Raw genomic sequence first — 20,823 nt, 5'->3', positions numbered from 1 at the left:
GTTTCTGTTTTAATTCTCAAAAGATTTTCTCAACTTCTATTACATTTATTTGTGCTATCATTTTAATTTCAAAGAGCTCTTTGTTTTCTGATTGTTTCTGTCTGTAGAATCTTTTTTGAGTCTAGCATCTTCTCTTGTCACTAAAATTTTTTTTATTGAAGTGTAATTGATTTTCAACGTTTGTTAATTTCTGCTGTATCTCTTGTCATTTTGAGAACATTAAAAGGATATGACTTTCTCATTACTCAGTTTTTTGTAAATTGCTTTTTACTTTTTATTCTAGTTTTTTAATTTCTTGTTTGATGTGGTCCTCAGAGAACTAGTATTCTTAACTGTCTGCCTTTTTTTAAGAGTTGAGCACAAAAATTTGCTTTTAAGCTCTTAGGTGGGTTTATTGGGCATCTCTGTAGGACAATTTGCCTGATTTCTTTTGGGGGAAAGTCTCTGATGTTAGCTCTTTTAAGTCTTTTTGCCAGTCACATTTCTTAAAGGAGAGTTGTCCAGTGTTCTGCTGGAGAGGATAAGTTTGGTTGCCAGCTTTCTTGGAGCTGAATGGAGATGTGTACTTTAAATTAGAAGGTGAGTTAAGTTGTTTATAATAGGGAAATAGAGAATGTGATTTAGACAGATTTTAGGCCACCTCTGGACTAAAGATATTTTGATCTATAGTTCCATTTCACAAAAAGACTGAGTTCGTTTAGTTTTAGATAAAGCATTCCTTTTGTACTTCCAAAATTCTTAAAACTTTCCTCTCTAGAATATTGTACATTTGTTTTCAAAGTTTTTACTGTAATATTCTGTCTTTTATGTAAACACAATCTAAATGGTTACTTTATTCTAAATCTGATAGTTCTTAAGGCTGCACAAAATCCATCTTAGATCTTTTAAATTTCTGTACTTGGTGTCTAGCATAATGTCCTTCATATAGGCAACCATAAGATATTGAATCTGGCCAGTCATTAGGAAACTGATCTTTAAGAAGATGACATAAGCACCAGCATATTGACATTAAGTAAATAGAACAAAACTGGATGGCTATTGCAGTTATTAATTTGCAACCTCTTATGTTTGTTTTTCAAGTTGTTTAATATGGAATGTTTATTTCCTTTGGTCCATGAAATTTTTATAGTTAATGTGATGTGGGGGAAAAGTTGGAGGGCAAGAGTTAGGGATACTGAACTATGATCTTTGCTCTACCACCTTATATATTATGTGCTCTTAGAGTTTATTTTAATCTCTATGTAAAATGAAAAGAATCTACCCATATAATGTGGGCTGCATAGATGATTCTCTGTAGGCTCCATGCAGGGATTTACTGTCAGCACCCTCTCGTATTCCTACCGATTTAATCCTCACAAAGCCTCCAGAAATTGAAAATAGTTCCTCTCCACAGAAAGACTGAGTATGTTTAATTTTAAATAGAGGATTCTTTTTGTACTTCCAAAATTCTTAAAACTTTCCTCTCCAAAATATTGTACATTTGTTTTCAATATATTTACTGTAGTATTTAGTCTTTTATGTAAAAACAATCTAAGTGGTTATTTCAGTCTCAGTCTGATTGATATTCTTTCTCTATATGTTTGTTTATTTGACTGTGTTGGGTCTTAGTTGCATCATGCAGGGTCTTTTGTTGTGGCGAGTGGACTCTAGTTGTGACGTGCAGGCTCCGTCGTTGCAGCATGCGGGCTCTCTAGTTGCAAGGCATGGCCTCCGGAGTGCTCGGGCTTAGTTGCTCTGCAGCATGTGGGATCTTAATTCCCCCATGAGGGATTGAACTTGCCTCCTCTGCACTGCAAGGCAGATTCTTAACCACTATTTATTCTCATTTTACCATGAGGAAATTGAGGCACAGATAGGTTCAAATAACTTTTCTCAGTAGTGTTGAGTTGGCCAAAAAGTTGCTTTCATTTTTTTAAGTTAAAAAATAAAAGACACATTTTTCATTTTCACCAAGAACTTTATTGAACAGCCTATTTGCTGTTTTGTTCTACTACCTTCTACCATTTTTAAGGTAACTTCATAATTCCATCTTCCCAAAACTTTTTATTTTTTTGAGCAAAGAACTGTTCCAGGTGCCTTTTATAGTCTTCCAGGGAGTTGAGAGTTTTTCCATTAAGAGAACTTTATAAAGACTGAAATAAATGGACATCTGAAGGTACAGTGTCTGGTGAATATGGCAGATGAATCAGAACTTCCCAGCCAAGCTGTAGCATGTATCATCAGAGAAACATACAGTCTTGCATTATCCTGATGGAAGATTGTTTGTTTTCTGTTGACCAGTTCTGGATGCTTTTCCTTAAGTACTGCTTTCACTTAGTCTAATTGGGAGCAGTTCTTCTTGGAATTAATCATTTGGTTTTCCAGGAGTTCGTAATAGAGGACCGCCTTCTAATACCACCGTGTATACAACATCATCCGGAGAAGGCACTGGCGACCCACTCCGGTACTCTTGCCTGGAAAATCCCATAGACGGAGGAACCTGGCAGGCTGCAGTCCATGGGGTCGCTAAGAGTCGGACACGACTGAGCGACTTCACTTTCACTTTTCACTTTCATGCGTTGGAGAAGGAAATGGCAACCCACTCCAGTGTTCTTGCCTGGAGAATCCCAGGGACGGGAGCTTGGTGGGCTGCAGTCTATGGGGACACACAGAGTCGGACACGACTGAAGCGACTTAGCAGCAGCAGCAGCAGCGTACAACATCATCATCTTTGAATGAAGACCAGCCTTTGGTGTGGTTGGTGGTGTTTCATTTTGCTTGTTCCATGATCTCTTCCATTCCACATGATTGCGCAGTATCTAGTTTTCATTGCCTGTCACAGTTTGTTTTAAAAACAGAACGTTTTCATAGAGATTTGCATGCAGAAATACAGTGAACTTATATGGAACCAAGACATCAAAGTGATTAACAAAACCAAGCTGATTTTCAGCCCGTGGTTTTCAGCGCTTGATTTAGATATTTTGAGTATATCAGCTATATTCCACATGGTATAATGTTGACTGTTCTCATTTAATGTCTTTGCTTTGATTGCTATCAACTTCGATTGGTCTACCCAACTGTGGAGCATCATCTATTGAGAAATCTCCAGCATGAAGCTTTGCAGACCACTTTTGACATGTTCCATCAGTCATAGCACCTTCTTCATATACTGTGCGTCTTTTTTGCATTTTAGTTGGTTTCTACCTTTATTGAAATAATAAAGCTTAATATGCCGAAAATGATCCTTTTTACTTCCATCTTCAAAATGACTACACAAAAATTCATGAATTTTGATAATTTTTTTAAAAAAAATGTACACTGATATGACATCTGTCACAATACAATCTGATTTTGTTTTGAATGAAGTTAAAGATATCTGAGTGCTACTAGAGCCATCTTAATGGGGAAAAAAGAATGAACCTTTTACTTGGCTAACCCCAATATATACAAATGTATACAGTTTAGTAACTGGCCACACTTGGGTTTCCGCTCAGCAGTCTGGTTCTGGAGCTCTAGTACTGAAACACAAAATCTGTACTACCCTTCCTTGATAAATTTTGTGTAGGTGAAATTTGTGCAGAAAGTACAGGATACTTTGGTGTTCCTAAAACAATAAGAGTGAAAAAACTGTAATCATCTGTGGAAAGCTGAACTATATGAACTAAGTCTGTTACATAAATTTAAGTGTTTCTCAGGTATTTTGCTGTACTGGAATTTTGTAATTTACATGACAATTTTTAATACATGTCACTTAAACTGTTAAGTAGATAGTAAGATAAACAAATTAGTTTTAAAATTCAGTGGCTTTGATAAAATTTGCTTTGGTGATTGTTACTGGCTAATACTGAATTATCAAAATCACTTCAAAATGTTGCTTATACTCAAGGAACATTATAGGTTTATTTAATCATGGAATTAAAATGTGATATTCAAATGAGAATTGTTTAGTCACCTCAAGAAGCAAAAGTACAACTGAAAAAAGTCTTTGAATTTGTAATATCGTACAGAAAAGATAATGACTTATTAATTTTCAGTTCTAAGATCTGAACAATAGGAGAAAGGCTTAAGCTAAAACATGTGAATTTAAGTCATATATATGGAAGAATTTCCTGACTGAAAACATTGTAGAAGCATTAAGAGTGGGTTATGAAATCACCTGAAGATACTTCCTTTTTTGAACAGAGAAATGATTTCTTGGGAGAGTTAGGCGTGCTCAGACAGAACCAGAAGTATAACTACAATGCTTAACATTCTATTTTTGTGTTCTGCAGAACCATATTTGTTGATAATTAAATGTTCTTATTTGTTAGTTTTAGTTGGTCTTACCTCAATATAAGCTTCATTTAATCAGACCTTCTGGTGATGGTCTGGATAAATTTATTTGTATAATATAGAATAAATTACATGACATGGGTTGGGAGTGGGATAGAAAAAAAGGTATTAGAGTATAATGCTATATGAAGTTTTGTATGTATGGTTGCACAGGAGTGTTAGGTACAAATGCTAAAAATACTGTTGAACAAAAAATGAATAGCCACAGTGTTCAGTATGAGATTGGTTAGTGTTTGAAATGATCATTTAAATTGCTTTTATATGGGAGGATATAATGAATGTTGTGTAGTCACTAAGTTGTGTTCGACTCTGTTTCGACCGCATGGACTGTAGCCCTCCAGGCTCCTCTGTCCATGGGATTTCCCAGGCAAGACTACTGGAGCAGTCACCATTTCCTTCTCCAGAGGATCTTCCTGACCCAGGGATCAAACCCACATCTCCTGCATTGCAGGTGGTATCTTTACTGCTGAGCCACCAGGGAAGGCATGTAATAAATGTACCAGTAGGGATTTTGAAAACTGTTTTGGAGAAGTAAGCTTAGCTGAAGAGCTCTGAATGAATACAGAAGAAATGCAAATACCGAAGAAATGCTGTTTTAAAATTAGATATGTTTAATATTTATGTGAAAAGGAGCTATTCTAATTTCTGGAAATCTTGTGATCATTAGTGGGTAGGAATAATTCAAAGAGGACTAAAATATGTGTTTAGACAATGTAAAAGAGCCACCTAAGTAGACTATACTCTTGCGCTGAAATATTGGGGTATGAGGAAGATATAACAACTTCAGGGCTTGACCAGATCCTGATCTACTATTTGGAGATTCTGTCTTTAAAACAAAACAAAAACTAGTTGAACTAAAATACTAAAGAATTTATCCTCCACACCTAAATAATATATACCTATATTGTAAGGTATGTTTATTGGCAGTTTTAAATCCCATGAGAGCAAAGCCTTTAGTTTTCTTATTTCTTGTAACTTAAAAAGTATGCTGGAAATGTGTTTTAATAGAGTTGTAAGGAGGGTATTTTTGAGCTTTGCTTTTTTCTTTGAGTTTTTAGTTTTGATTACTCTATTGTATTATCAGAAGTATTTTTCCAAATCAAAATTATTTGGTTAAATTCTGCCATGGACAGAAAAGTTAAGGTGTACATCAAAGAGACTATACTCACAGTTTAAAGAAAAACTTTAAAAGTCAGTGACAGAGACACTGTGATAGTCTTAAACTGTTGCTTCATTCTCCTTCAAAACATGTGTCCTTTATTCTCCATAAAGAAAAACCAAACGTGTAATTTTTTCTTCTAAATAGACCAACTTATGCTTGCTTGCGTTTTTCACTTTTTTTTTTTTTTTTTGCGTTTTTCACTCTTAATGACAACTTTTTCATAGAAAATGTTAGCTTTAATGTAGATAGATGTATCAGTCTATAAAAATCTGAGTTTTGTGTCCCATTTTAAGTAGTTTTTCCATAGTGTGAGTAATGGAGATAGCTTCCCGTATAATACTTTAGAAATTTTGCTTTGCTTTTTGTGTTTTGTTTTGCCTTTCACATTTAGGTTTATAATCCACCTGAAATTGTATTTATGTGTACTATCACATAGATGCCAGGTTTAATTTTTTTCAGTATGGATGTGTAATTATCCCAACATCATATATTTTAAAACATTTCTTTTCCTCAGTGCTCTGCCATGTCAATTTTTTAATGAATGTCTGTCTGTAAATTCATTTTACAAACAGTCTGTTTCTGGAATTTCTGTTCTGATCATTGCTTTGTCTATTATTGCAATAATACAAAACCTACTCATAACTTAATATAAAAATTATTGATTTATCAGAGAGCAAATCCTCCCACCTTATTCTTTTTATTTCAGAGTGGCTTGGCAATTCTGGACTTCTGCGACCATGGGAAAAATTTTTTAAGTAGAGCTTCAATGTTTTAGTAAGATTTAAGATTTTCTTTTCTTATTTTTTCTTATTTTTCTAGGACTGTGTACATTTCATCTAATGTTTCAAACTTATTAGCACAAGTTATTCATGTTCTAATGTCTGCAGGATCTGTCTGTAGTCATGCTTCATTAGTTTCTAATACTCATTATCTGTACCTTTCATTCCTTGGTAAGATTTACTAAAGGTTTATAAGTTTAATTCTGGAGAAGGAAATGGCAACTCACTCCAGAATTCTTGCCTGGAAAAAATCCCATGGACAGAGGAGCCCAGCGGGCTACAGTTCATGGGGTCACAGGGTTGGATGCAACTGAGCACATATACATTTAATGTGTTTTTTTTCCCCCAGAAAACTATTGACCAGCCTTGCTGATTCTCAGTCATGTGTTTTCTGTCTTATTTCTGCTTTTTATTTCCTTTCTTATGGTTTCTTTGGTTTATTTGCTGATGTTTTCCATCTTCCTAAGAGAGAAATATATAGCTCTGGGTTTTTTTGTTGTCATTGTTTTCCTAATATATGCTGCATATAAGTGTGTGTGTATAATTGTATAAAATTCACTTTAGGTACTATTGTACTGTTCTGGAGATTTGTTATGCAGCATTTTTGTTATTCAGTACAAAATGCTTTCTAATTTCTGATTTCTCTTTTGACTTATTGGTTATTTAGAAGTTATTATTTTCAAACCCTTGGGGAATTATTTTTTATAATTTTCTTTATATTTTTGATATCTAATTGTACTGTGGTCAGAGAATGTATTTTCAGTGTTTTTAATTTTCTTGAGACTTTATTTATGGTCCATATGTTATGTCAGTTTTAATAAGTATTCCCTGTGTGATTGAAGAGAATGTGTATATATTAGGTGCAGAATTCAATATATGATCACTGGATCAGTTTTGTTAATCAAGTGGTTCAAATATTCTGTGTCTTTATTCAGTTTTTGTCCTGTTATTGAGAGAGGTATGTTAAAATTTCTCATGATTGTGTCTCTGTATGTTTATCCTTGTAGTTTTTCCATTTTTAACTTGTGTTTTTGAGCCTTTGATATTAGGTGTGCACAAATTTGGAATTGTTGTTATAGTCTTGGTGACTTGAACCTTTTATCATCATCAGGTGTTCCACTATTTCTAGTAATGCTTTTTGCCCTTAAGTTTACTTTGATGTTATCCACCTGCCAATGCAGGAGATGTGGGTTCGATCCCTGTGTTAGGAATATCCCCTGGAGGAGGAAATTGCAACCCACTCCAGTATTCTTGCTGGGACATCCCATGGACATAGGAGCCTAGTGGGGTGTCCATGGTGTTGCAAAAGTCAGACATGACTGAGTGAATGAGCACATACTAATATACTTACTCTGATGTTAGTATAGGTTTGATTGGAGGATAATTACTTTACACTATTGTGATGCTTTTTGCCATACATCAACATGAATCAGCCATGCGCGTACCCATGTTCCCTCCCTCTTAAGGGCTTCCCCAGCTGGCACTAGTGGTGAAGAACCTGCCTGCCAGTATAGGAGATGCAAAAGATGAGGGTTCAATCCCTGCATTGGGAAGATTTCTGGAGACAGCATGACAACCCACTCCACTATTCTTGACTAGAGAATTCCGTGGAAGAGGAGCCTGGTGATCTACGTCCACAGAGTTGCTAAGAGTTGAACACAATTGAAGTGGCTTAGCACACGCACTCCCTCTTAAATCTCTCTCCCACCTCCCTCCCCATTCCACCCCACTAGGTTGTCACAGAACACTGGCTTTGGGTTCCCTGCATCATACAGCAAATTCCCACTGGCTATTTTACATATGGTAATATATATGTGTCACAAGCTGTAATCAAAGATTGCCTGGAGAAATATTAGCAACTTCAGATATGCAGATGATACCACCCTTATGGCAGAAAGTGAAGAGGAACTAAAGAGCCTCTTGATGGTGAAAGAGGAGAGTGAAAAAGCTGGCTTAAAACTCAGCATTCAAAAACTAAGATCATGGCATCTGGTCCCATCACTTCATGGCAAACAGAAGGAGAAAAAGTGGAAACTGAGGCAGATTTTATTTTCTTGGGCTCCAAAATCACTACGGACCGTGTCTGCAGCCATGAAATGAAAAGGTGCTTGCTCCTTGGAAAGAAAGCTTGACAAAGCTAGACAGCCTATTCAAAAGCAGAGACACCACTTTGCCGACAGAGGTCCGTGTAGTCAAAGCTATGGTTTCTCCAGTGGTCATTTGTGGATGTGAGAGTTGGACCATCAAGAAGGCTGAGTGTGGAATTGATGCTTTCTAACCATGGTGCTGGAGAAGACTCTTGAGTCCCTTGGACAGCAAGGAACTCAAACTAGTCAGTCCTAAAGTAAATCAACCCTGATTCATTGGAAGGACTGATGCTGAAACTGAAACTCCAATACTTTGGCCACCTGATGCGAAGAGTCAACTCATTGGGAAAGACCCTGATGCTGGGAAAAATTGAGAGTAGGAGGAGAAGGGGGCAGCTGAGGATGAGATGGTTGGATAGCGTCACTGATTCAATGGACAGGAGTTTGAGCCAACTCCAGGAGATAGTGAAGAACAAGGAAGCCTGACACGCTACAGTCCATGGGATCACAAAGAGTCGGACCGGGACATGACCTAGCAACTGAACAACAATGTATATGTTTCAATACTACTCAAGTCATCCTGCCCTCTCCCTCCCCCATTCTTACAAAAGTCTGTTCTTCATATCTGCATCTCCTTTGTGTGCTAAGTTGCTTGTCATGTGCTACTCTTTGCTACCCTATGGACTATAGCCCACAAGGCCCCTCTGTCCATGGGATTCTCCAGGCAGGAATACTGGAGTGGTTGCCATTTCCTACTCCAGGGGATCTTCACCAACCAGGATTGAACCTGCCTCATATTTCCTGCATTGGCAGGTGGGTTCTTTACCAGCAGCATCACCTGGGAAGCTGCCCTGCAAATAGGATCATCAGTTCCACCTTTCTAGATTCCATGTATATATGTTAATATATGATGCTTGTTTCTTTCTGACTTACTCATTCTGTGTAATAGGCTCTAGGTTCATCTACTTTATTAAAACAGACTCAAATGCATTCCTTTTTATAGCTGACTAATAGTCCTTTGTATATGTACCACAACTTCTTTATCCATTCATCTACCAGTGGACATCTAGGTTGCTTCTGTGTCCTAGCTGTGGTAAATAGTGCTGCAGTGAACATTGGGGTACATGTGTCTTTTCAGTTATGGTTTCCTGAGGGTATATACCCAGCAGTACAATTGCTGGGTCATATGGTAGTTTTTTTTTTTTCCCTAGTTTTTTAAAGAATCTCCATACTGTTCTCTATAATGCCTGTTGCATTCCCACCAACAGTGCAGGAAGGTTCCCTTTTCTCCACACCCTGTCTAGCATTTACCGTTTGTAGACTTTTTGATGATGCCCATTCTGACTGATGTGAGATGATGCCTCATTGTAGCTTTGATTTGCATTTTCCTAATATTGAGCATCTTTTCATTGTCTATTAGCCATCCATATGTGGATGCAGAGTCTTAACTGTGGGACTGTCAGGAATGTCCCTCTGTCTTTTTACATTCATCATTTTTGTATTCTTATGTTTCAGATGTGTCTTAGTAGTCATCTAGTTAGGTTTTGTGTTTGTCCAGTCTGGTAATTGTTTTTAAAATTGGAACATTAGTACATTTACATTTTTAAAAAATATTTATGTATTTTTGGCTGTGCTAGGTCTTCATTGCTGCATGGGCTTTTCTGTAGTTGATGCAAGCGGGGATTAATCTCTAGTTGCAGGGTGGGGGTTTCTCATTGCAGTGGTTTCTCTTGTTGCAGAGCACAGGCTACAAGGAGCTTGGGCTTCAGTGTTTGTGGCACATGGGATCAGTAGTTGAGGTTCCTGACCTCTAGAGCACAGACCCAATAGTTGTGGTACATGGGCTTAGTTGCTCTGCAGCATGTGGGATCTTCCCTGGATCAGGGATCGAACCTGTGTCTCCTGCACTGGCAGGCAGATTCTTTACCATTGAGCCACCAGGGAAATCTAGTACATTTACATTTAATATAATTATATATTTGGATTAAAAATAAATCTACCATCATTTTAATGTGCTTTTTTTTGTCCTGAGTATTTCTTTTTTCTCTTGTGTTATTTGGATTTGTAGTCTTTAAAAAAATTATTCCATATTCTTTACTAGTTGGGGTGTTATACGTTTTTTTTTTTTTCTTGCTATTAAGTGATTACCCTAGAAGTTGTGGCACACAGCCATGACTTACAAGTCTACAGGTAAGTGATTCCTTTACCCTTCTGGACAATTCAAGGACCTTGGCACTCTAACTCTACTTACCATTCTTCCTTCTGACTTGACTTACAATGTGTACTTTAAGTGTGTGTGTGTATAAAACCCCATGTTACCATTTCAGGCAACGATTAGATTTTTATTTTACAAGGAAACCTTTTTATTGAAGTGCAGCATGTAGAAAAGCATATAAATCCTAAGTGTCAGCTTGAATGAGGAAATTTGCTAGTCATATTGACCTGAATATTCCCATCCTTATGAAAGCTATTTCTTACATTGATTAGTAAATTTGGCCTTCTGGTTCTAAAACCTGTTTATTGAGTTTTATGATGTGTGTCCCTGTGAGCTATATCTATTTTTAACTTGCCAAAAATGCAGACTCTTGACAACCTTAGTGAATGCTGCCTACTTGGTGGTTTCTTTCATTATTTCATTTCGTGCAGGCAGGTACCAAAACTATGAGTGTAGCTGTGATCAAGATAGACAAGGTCCCTATTCTGCAGCTTATCATTTATAAATTGGGAAAGGTAAAATGGTAAACAATGCATAAATAAGGTAATTTGAGATGTTTCTTATATTGCCATTTTTTCTAGTTTTCTCCCACTATAAAAAGTGGATCTTGCTTTTCCTTACCTTGTGTGTGGGTGCGTAGTCACTCAGTTGTGTCCCGACTGTTTGTGACCTCCAGGCTCCTCTGTCCATGGGTATTCTCCAGGCAAGAATACTGGAGTGGGTTGCCATGCCCTCCTCCCAGGGGATCTTCACAACTCAGGGATCGAACCCAGGTCTCCCGCGTTGCAGGTGGATTCTTTACAGTCTGAGTCACCAGGGAAGCCCTTCCTTACCTTCAGTGAAGTTGCTCAGTCGTGTCCGACTGTTTGCAACTCCATGGACTGTATACTACCAGGCTCCTCCATCCATGGGATTTTCCAGGCAAAAATACTGGAGTGGGTTGTCATTTCCTTCTCCAGGGGATCTTCCCGACCCAGGGATTGAACCCAGGTCTCCCGCATTGTAGGCAGACGCTTTACCGTCTGAACTACCTTAAATTTCTACAATTAGACTTTAAAAGATCTTGAGTAAAGCTAATGTAAAACTTACGCTAGAATTTTGAACTTTGCACTCAACTGTTCTTTGAGGATGCAGATTTTTTTCTAGCTCATCTTTTTAAAATAATTTTTTTTATTGACGTATAATTGATTTGTGTTAGTTTCTGGTGTACAGCAAAGTGAATCAGTTTTAGATATATATGTATATGTAAGTGTGTATGTATGCATATATTCTTTTTCATATTCTTTTCCACTATAGTTTATTATAGGATATTGAATATAGTTCCCTGTGCTATAAATAGAACCTCTTTATTTTCTATATAGTAGTTTGTATCTGCTAATCTCAGACTCCTAATTTATCCCTCCCCCACCTTCTTTTCCCTTTGATAACCATGTTTGTTTTCTAAGTCTGTAAGTCTCTGTTTTGTAAATAGGTTCATTTGTATCATATTTTAGATTCTATGTATAGGTGATAATCATTTGGTATTTGTCTTCCTCTTTGTGACTTATTTCACTTAGAATGATAATCTCTAGGTCCTTCCATGTTGCTACAAATGGCATTTTTCATTCTTTTTGATGACTGAGTAGTATTTCATTGTATATATACACCGCATCTTCTTTATCTATTCCTCTGTTGGTGGACATTTAGCTTGCTTCCATGTCTTGACTATTGTAAATAGTCTGGTATGAACATTGGGATGCATGTATCTTTTAAAATTAATTCAGCTCATTTTATCCTTAAGATACATTCATAGATGGATGTTGACTCTGTTGTGAGAATAAGTTAAAAGCCTTGCTGCCATCTAAAATACTTCTTGAAATACAATCTTAGGCTGAAAGTAATTTTTTTTTTTTCCACTGCACCACGCAACTTGCACAGTCTCAGTTTCGTGACCAGGGATTGAACCTGGACCACAGCAGTGAAAGCCCAAAATCCTAGCCATTTGGCCGCCAGGGAATTCAGCTGAGAGTAATGTTGAGAGGTAATTTAGTTTTTCTCTCCTCCAGGCAGAACTGTATCTGATATTGAATTCATAAGTTCATAATGTAACCAGAAAGAAAAGTTCCACAAAATTAGGTTACGTGAGCAAAATCTCAGAGGCTCAAAGGAACATGTTATGCAAGAAGAATAACTAATAGCCTTCCATCACTGTCAGATGTTTTTTATGTTTGGCAGGGGTAGGAGATGACAGTAGTTTGAGTGCCTGCTAAGGATGTTTAGCTTATGAATACTGGGGAGCATTAGAATGTTTATAAATTGATGAATGATGCCTCTGGCAGTGGGCCTTCAAGGTGGCGCAGTGGTAAAGAATCCACTTGCAGTGCAGGAGACGTGGGTTTGATCCCTGGGTCAGGAAGATCCCCTGGAGGGGGAAAAGCAAACTTATTCCAGTATTCTTGCATGGAAAGTCCCATGGACACAGGAGCCTGGTGGGCTACAGTCCATGGGGTCGCAGAGAGTCGGACATGATTGAGTGACTGAGCACAACATAACAACAAACTCTGGCAGCGTAGAGAATGGACACTTACTTTGCACAGTGCTTTCTTGTTGACTCTTGTATGGGTGCATATTTGTGTCTCAGTGCATCGTAAACTTCTCATGTCTTCAAGGCCTTACTGTTATTTGGTTTTCAATCTCATTCTCCAGCCTCCTTGTTTCCTAGCAGTTGGTAGTTTTGGAATGAAGTGAGAAATAGTAGCCATCCAAGAATTAATATATTTGTTTATGTTTTATTCATCAGTGAGTCTTTACTTGTATGTGAATATCTTTTCTGTCTTCTTGTGTAATTAACTATTTTTTGTTTTTACTTAGGATATCTCCATTTCATCAGCCTGGAAATTCATATTATAGATATAATGCCTTTAACATAAATATTATTGTAAAGAAATAAAAAATCTTTATTAAAAACAACTTTTGAGCCATATTGTGAAATTACTTATTTTAGCAATTTATATGACTGAATTCATTCTCCCTGTTTTTTTAATGTGATTGTACAAGTGTAGTTGTAGTTTTCTTCTTTTAAAAACTTTAGGAGAAACAATATCTTTATTCAGTTTTGGTCCTTAGAGAAAGGTTACTAGCTTTATTGAACTTCAGTGTTTTTGATTAGGTTTGCTACGTGGGTGTAGTGTTAGCTTGGTTTAATTGATTTTCTGTTTTGCTGTAAAATTGCATCACCTAGGTGAGACATCCTGGGTATAATATTGCAATGAGTTTTGCTTTCAGCTGAGCTTTTTTGCTGTGGTCCCTAGGTACCTTTTTCAGGTGTCTTTGTTACCATGATGGACTACAGATAGTGTTGTGGTTTGTTGTATTTTTATGCTTAACTCTGTTACTAAAATCATAGCATCTGATTTAAACTTGTATTATCATAGCACATTAATCTTTTATAGTGGTTTATTTTTGTGGGGAAAAGTTAGAAAATCTAAATATCTTGTCTCTTTCAGTGTTACCTGGCCAATGTAGCTGACAAGGTTCGAAGCAGTTGATAAATGTTCATTTATATATGTTGTAGAATAACTGAGACTTCTCTTTTTATGCAAACATTAGTCTTATATTCTTTGAATCCTAAGTATTCTCGAAGAATATATTATGTAAGGAATTACTTTATAGAAGTTAACTTACAGAAGTTCTCTCTTAAATTAGTATCCTTTGGTTTTCTGGAGGCCCAATAATTAGTTCTCTAATCTTTAGTAATCTTTAGCACTGATAACTAATCAGTGCCTTTTTTTAGTTATCTTTAGTATTCCAATATTAAAATTATTATACATAGCAAAATTTACCATTTTAACTTATTTCTATTTATACAAGCTGTCCTTTACTGTTACTATCCCCCAGAGGTTGCTCAGATTCATGTCCATTGAGTTGGTGCTACTATATAACGATCTCATCCTCTGCCACCCCCTTCTCTTTTTGCCTTCAGTCTTGCCCAGTATCAGGATCTTTTCCAGCCTGTCAGCTCTTCGGATCAGGTGGCCAAAATATTGGAACTTTAACTTCTGCAACAGTCTTTCCAAGGAGTATTCAGGACTGATTTTCTTTAGGATTGACTGATTGGATCTCCTTGCAATCCAAGGGACTCTCACTTCTCCAACCCCACAGTTCAAAAGTGTCAATTCTTTGGTGCTCAGACTTCTTTGTGGTCCAACTCTCACATCCAGTATATTCACCTTGTTGTACAGTAATCACTATCATAGATTTTTAAGCACAGCTTTATTGAGATAAAATTGTATGCCACACAGCCCTGCTTTCCCGTGGAATCTGAAGGAACTCTCAGATTTTCCCCCTCTAAAACTGATACCTAGGTTAGGTCATCATGGTGACTGGAGAGAGGTTGATGAGAGCTGTTAGTTTTTAAATTTGGTGGATCAAAAGTGCTATAACTCCAGTCAGATTCAGCAAGATCATTCTGCAAGACCATCAGGTTCTAATCAAAGTCCAAGCATGTGATGTAAACCTGGTGAACACGTTTACTTTGGTGCTTAAAGTAGAAAACCACTTCTATCTTATACTCCTGGTTTAGTTTTAGTTGGGATAATAGACGCTGTTGGAGGACATGTATTTGCTTTCAAGAAACCTGACAAGAGTTCTCACTACCAGCACATTTCAGGGGGCTACGCAAAGTATGGTCTGGCAGGCAGTCAAATTTGTTTACACACTGCCAGAAAAACTGGACTTTAAACAAGGAGCTCCTGTATTTTACTGCTTACTGAGCTCTGCTCCACAGTACCCATGTGAAAGCTGGAGGAAGTATTCAGGTTATGGGGCTGGTGGAGGAGTTGGGTAGGCAGTGTGCCACATTGCTAGAGCTTATGGCTTAAAGGTTTTGTGCACAGCTGATTCTGAAGAAGGACAAAACATTGTTTAGCAAAATGGACGCCATGAAGTATTTAATCACAAAAAAGCTAAGTTGATAAAATTAGGAAATCTGTGAAAAGAAGTTGATGTGATTATTGAAATGTTAGCTAATGTAAATCTTAGCAATGATTTGAATCTTTTGTCACACGGAAGACAAGTAATAGTTGTTGGCAGCAGAGGTCCTTTGAAATAAATCCATGGGACATCATGGCAAAGGAATCTAGCATAATAGGATTTGCTCTGTATTCATCTACCAAGGAGGAATTTCAGCATTTTGCAGCAGTCCTTCAAGCCAAAATGGAAATTGATTAGTTAAGATCAGTAATGGGTCCTCAGTATCCATTGGAAAAAGTGGCCTAGCCTCATGGAGATGATATTCATAGCAGTGGGACTAGTGGAAAAATAATTCTCTTAAAATGATTGATCCTTTCATAGATTTCCTATGTAATTAGAGGTTTCTTACTTCAGTTTTATGTACGCTACATTTTCTTTAATTATCATTCATTTGACTCAGTGAGTTTTCTAATGTTAAAAAGATTTATCTTTAGAGATCATAGGCATTGGAGTGCAGTGTATTTAATACTGGCAGCATTCTTTATGCTTTCTGTCTCTCATCAAAGTACCATCATAGTAGGAAATTCTTGATACTTGATCAGTAATTCCATAATTTCGACTAAAACATCAAAAGAGGACTGCTTGATTTCCAAGCCTACTTCTTCAGATAAAGGTTCTTTAGCCTCTGCGTGCATGCATGTTCAGTCACTCAGTTGTGTCTGACTCTTTGTGACCCCATGAACTGCAGCCCACCAGGTTCCTCTGTCCATGGAATTTTTCAGGCAGGAATACTGGAGTGAGTTGCTGTTCCCTCCTCCAGGGAATCTTCCCAACCCAGGGGATAGAATCCCTGTCTCCTGCATTGGCAGGCAGATTCTTTATCACTGAGTCACCTGGGAAGCCCTTAGTCTCTGATTAATTTTTTGGACTAAACAAGACCCCCTTTTGAAACTAATCTCATCTAGATCTATAAGTCTGTCAGAAGGGCAAGATAAACAGTATCCAGATAAATTTGTTAATTTTCCAATATTTCCCAATACATTGTGACATTCACTAGTTTAATGGTTGATTACCAATGATCCATATATTCTGTGAGGACAGCAGCCTTATCTTTGGTATAATATGATACTAGGTATGTAGTTTCCAAATAGATAATTATTCATTGATTCAATTTCAAGGTAGAGTTAGAATTATCTTTTTATGTGATTGGGATTAAATATTTTTACTTCATTAATGAATTCGGCACATTGAGAATGATCTGCTTTTGTTTTTATAACATGGTAGCTGTAATAAATTCTAGAGGAAATTAAAAAAAATTTTTTTAATCATATACCATATAGTTCACTCATTTAAAGTGTACAATTCCATAGTTTTTAGTGTATTCGAAAGTTTTGCAACCATCACCAATATCACTAATGAACATAGATGCAAAACTTGAACAAAATCCAGCAATACATTGAAAGGATCATACATTGTGATCAAGTGGGATTTCTCTCAGGGATGCAGGGACTTTTCAGTATCAGCAAATCAACCAGTGTAATATACCATATCAACAAATTGAAGAAAAAACCATATGGTCATCTCAGTAGTTACAGAAAAAGCTTTTGACAAATTCAACACCCATTTATGATAACAACTCTACAGGGTGGGGTATAGAGGGAACATATCTCATATAATAAAGGCCATATATGACAAACCCACAGCTAACATCATAGTCAACAGTGAAAAGCTGAAAAACGTTTCCTCTAAGATCAGAAACAAGACAAGGATGTCCACTCTCGTCTCTTCTATTCAACATAGGTTTGGAAGTCCTAGCTTCGGCAATCAGAGAAGAAAAAGAAAGGGAATCCAATTTGGAAAAGAAGTGAAACTGTCACTGTTTGCAGATGAAACACTATACACAGAAGATCCTAAAGATGCTACAGAAAACTGCAAGAGCTCATCATTGAATTTGGTGAAGTTGTAGGATACCAAATAAACACACAGAAATCTGTTGCATTTTTTTAAACTAATTTATTTTCAGCTGTGCTGGGTCTTTGTTGCTGCGTGTGGGACAGATTTCTCTAGTTTTGATGGAGCAGGGGTTACTCTGTAGTTGTGCTTGGGCTTCTCATTGCGATGGCTTCTCATTGCAGAGCACTGGCTCTAGGACACATGGGCTTCAGCAGTTGTAGCACATGGGCTTAGTTGCTCTGCAGCATGTGGAATCTTCCCAGACCAGGGCACCCCTGTCTCCTACATTGGCTACCGGGGAAGACCTCCGTTAGATTTCTATACACTAACAATAAAAGATCAGAAGGAGAAATTGAAGAAACAATCTGTACTGCTACATGTTAAAAAAAAAAAAAAAAAGAAAAGACATTCTTTAATACCATAAGCAAAAATAAAGTGGAGTAAAGGCCTAAGTGTAAAACCAGATACTATAAAACCCTTAGAGGAAAATATATGCAGAACACTCCTTGACTTAAATTGCAGAAATATCTTTTTCAGTTTGTCTCCTAGAGTAATGGAAATAAAAATAAACAAAAAGGATCTAATTAAACTCAAAAACCTTTGCACAGAAAAATAGAACATAAACAAAACGAAAAGACAACCCACAGAATGGAAGAAGATATTTGCAAATAATGTGACTGACAAGGAATTAGTCTCCATAATGATACAAGTGAACTTAATCAAAACAGAAAGAGACTCACAGACTTGAGAAGGAACTTAAGGTTACGGGGTTGGGGGGGCGGTGAAGGGGGGAGGAGGGAAGGGTGGGTGAGTGGATAAATTGGAAGTTTAGAATGGACATGTACATACTACTATATTTAAAATAGATAACCAACCTCAGATATGCAGATGTTATCACCCTAATGGCAGAAAGTGAAGAGGAACTAAAGAATCTCTAAAGGAACTAAAGAACTAAAGGACCTCTTGATGAAGGTAAAAGAGGAGAGTAAAAAAGCTGACTTAAAACTCAACATCCAAAAAACTAAGATCATGGCATCTGGTCCTGTCATTTCATGGCAAATAGATGGGAAAGATAGAGACAGTGGCAGATTTTATTTTCTTGGGCTCCAAAATCACTGAGGATGATGACTATGGCCATCAAATTAAAAGACACTTGTTCCTTGGAAGGAAAGCTATGACAAAGCTAGACAGCGTTTTACAAAACAGAGACATCACTTTGCTGACAAAGGTCCATACAGTCAAAACTATGGCTTTTCCAGTAGTTATGTACTGATGTGAGAGTTGGACCATGAAGAAGACTGAACACGGAAGAATTGATGCTTTCAAACTGTGGTGCTGGAGAAGACTCTTGACAGTCCCTTGGACTGCAAGGAGATCAAACCAGTCAATCCTAAAGGAAATCAACCCTGAAAATTCATTGGAGGGACTGATGCTGAAGCTCCAATACTTTGGCCATCTGATGCAAAGAGCCAACACATTGGAAAGGACCCTGATGCTGGGAATGATTGAAGGCAGGAGGAGAGGATGAGATGGTTGGATGGCATCACTGACTCAATGGACATGAGTTCGAGCCAACGCTGGGAGATAGCTAAGAACAGAGAAGCCTGGTGTGCTGAAGTTCATGGGGTCAAAAAAATTGGACACGACTTACTGACTGAACAACCACCACCATAACAAAGATGTACTATGTATAGCACAAGGAACTCTGCTCAATAGTCTGTAATAACCTAAATGGGAAAAGAATTTGAAAAAGAATAGGTACAAGTATATGTATAACTGAATCACTCTGCTGTACACCTGAAACTAACTCAACAGTGTCAATCAACTATCAGATCAGATCAGATCAGTTGCTTAGTCGTATCCGACTCTTTGCGACCCCATGAATCGCAGCATGCCAGGCCTCCCTGTCCATCACCAACTCCTGGAGTTCACTGAGACTCACATCCATCGAGTCAGTGATGCCATCCAGCCATCTCATCCTCTGTCGTCCCCTTCTCCTCCTGCCCCCAAATCCCTTCCAGCATCAGAGTCTTTTCCAATGAGTCAGCTCTTTGCATGAGGTGGCCAAAGTACTGGAGTTTCAGCTTTAGCATCATTCCTTCCAAAGAAATCCCAGGGCTAATCTCCTTCAGAATGGACTGGTTGGATCTCCTCGCAGTCCAAGGGACTCTCAAGAGTCTTCTCCAACACCACAGTTCAAAAGCATCAATTCTTCGGCTCTCAGCCTTCTTCACAGTCCAACTCTCACATCCATACATGACCACAGGAAAAACCATAGCCTTGACTAGACGAACCTTTGTTGGCAAAGTAATGTCTCTGCTTTTGAATATGCTATCTAGGTTGGTCATAACTTTCCTTCCAAGGAGTAAGCGTCTTTTAATTTCATGGCTGTAGTCCAATATAAATTAAAAGGAAAACATGATAATAAATTCTACTGGAAGTAAATTCTGCAATAAATTCTACTGGAAACTTATGAAAGCAAAATTCATGCATTTGAAGTGTACAGTTTGTAGTTTTTAGTATATTCACAAAGTTGTGCAGCCATCACCATAAGCACTTTTTAAAATTTATATTGGCTATGCTGGGTTTTCATTGTGGCCCACAGGTTCTTCCTTGCTGCATGTGGGGTTTCTGTTTTGACGGGTGGGGCTTCTCTCTAGTTGTGATGCGAGAGTATTTCGTTGCAGTAGCTCCTCTAGTTGCAGTTGCATGGGCTTTAGGGCTTCAGTAGTTGCACTGTGGCCTCAGTAGCTGTGGCACATGGGCTTACTTACCCCATGGCATGTGGAATCTTAATTCTCCAATCAGGGATCAAACCCATATCCCCTTCATTGGCACGAAGATTCCTGACCACTGGACCACCAGGGAAGTCCCACCATAAACAGTTTTAGAACATTTTCATCACCTCCAGAAGAATCTTTGTATCCATTGACTATCATCACCCAATTCCCCTACCCTCTCCAATCCTTAAGCACCCACTTATCTACTTCCTGTCTCTATGTATTTGCCTGTTCTTGACAGTTGATATAAATGGAGTCATATGTGGTCTTTTGTGACTGGCTTCTTTCACTTAGCATAGTGCTTTGTAGATTGATCTTCTTTGTGGCATGTATGAGGACTTCTTTCCTTTTTATGATTGAATAATACTCTATTATATGGATGTATCACACTTTGTTTATTCATTCATAAGGTTATAAACATTTGACTTTTATGAATCATGCATAACATATAGTATTTTCATTATCATTTAGTTGAGATTATTTTAAAATTTCCCTTGTGATTTCTTCATGGAAGAAAGTATACACTAATTAGTTATTAGTGTATTAGTTTATTTCCAAACATTTTGTGTCTTTCTAGATATCTTGT

At 37.4% G+C, this 20,823-nt stretch overlaps 1 protein-coding gene and 1 pseudogene across 4 annotated transcripts in view; both read left to right on the top strand.

Moving 5' to 3' along the window:
• RAB6A (RAB6A, member RAS oncogene family) overlaps positions 1-20,823 on the top strand; it is an 89,683-nt gene that overhangs the window by 7,757 nt on the left and 61,103 nt on the right. The window lies entirely within an intron of this gene.
• LOC147358233 (zeta-crystallin pseudogene) lies at positions 14,765-16,020 on the top strand (annotated as a pseudogene).

Source organism: Bos grunniens, chromosome 15 (genome assembly GCF_055505025.1).
Source record: "Bos grunniens cultivar Pamir isolate PY7600 chromosome 15, Bosgru_T2T1.0, whole genome shotgun sequence".
Classification (NCBI taxonomy): domain Eukaryota; kingdom Metazoa; phylum Chordata; class Mammalia; order Artiodactyla; family Bovidae; genus Bos; species Bos grunniens.
The sequence above is the reverse complement of the archived record's forward strand: the minus strand, read 5'-3'. Positions and strand labels throughout refer to the sequence as shown.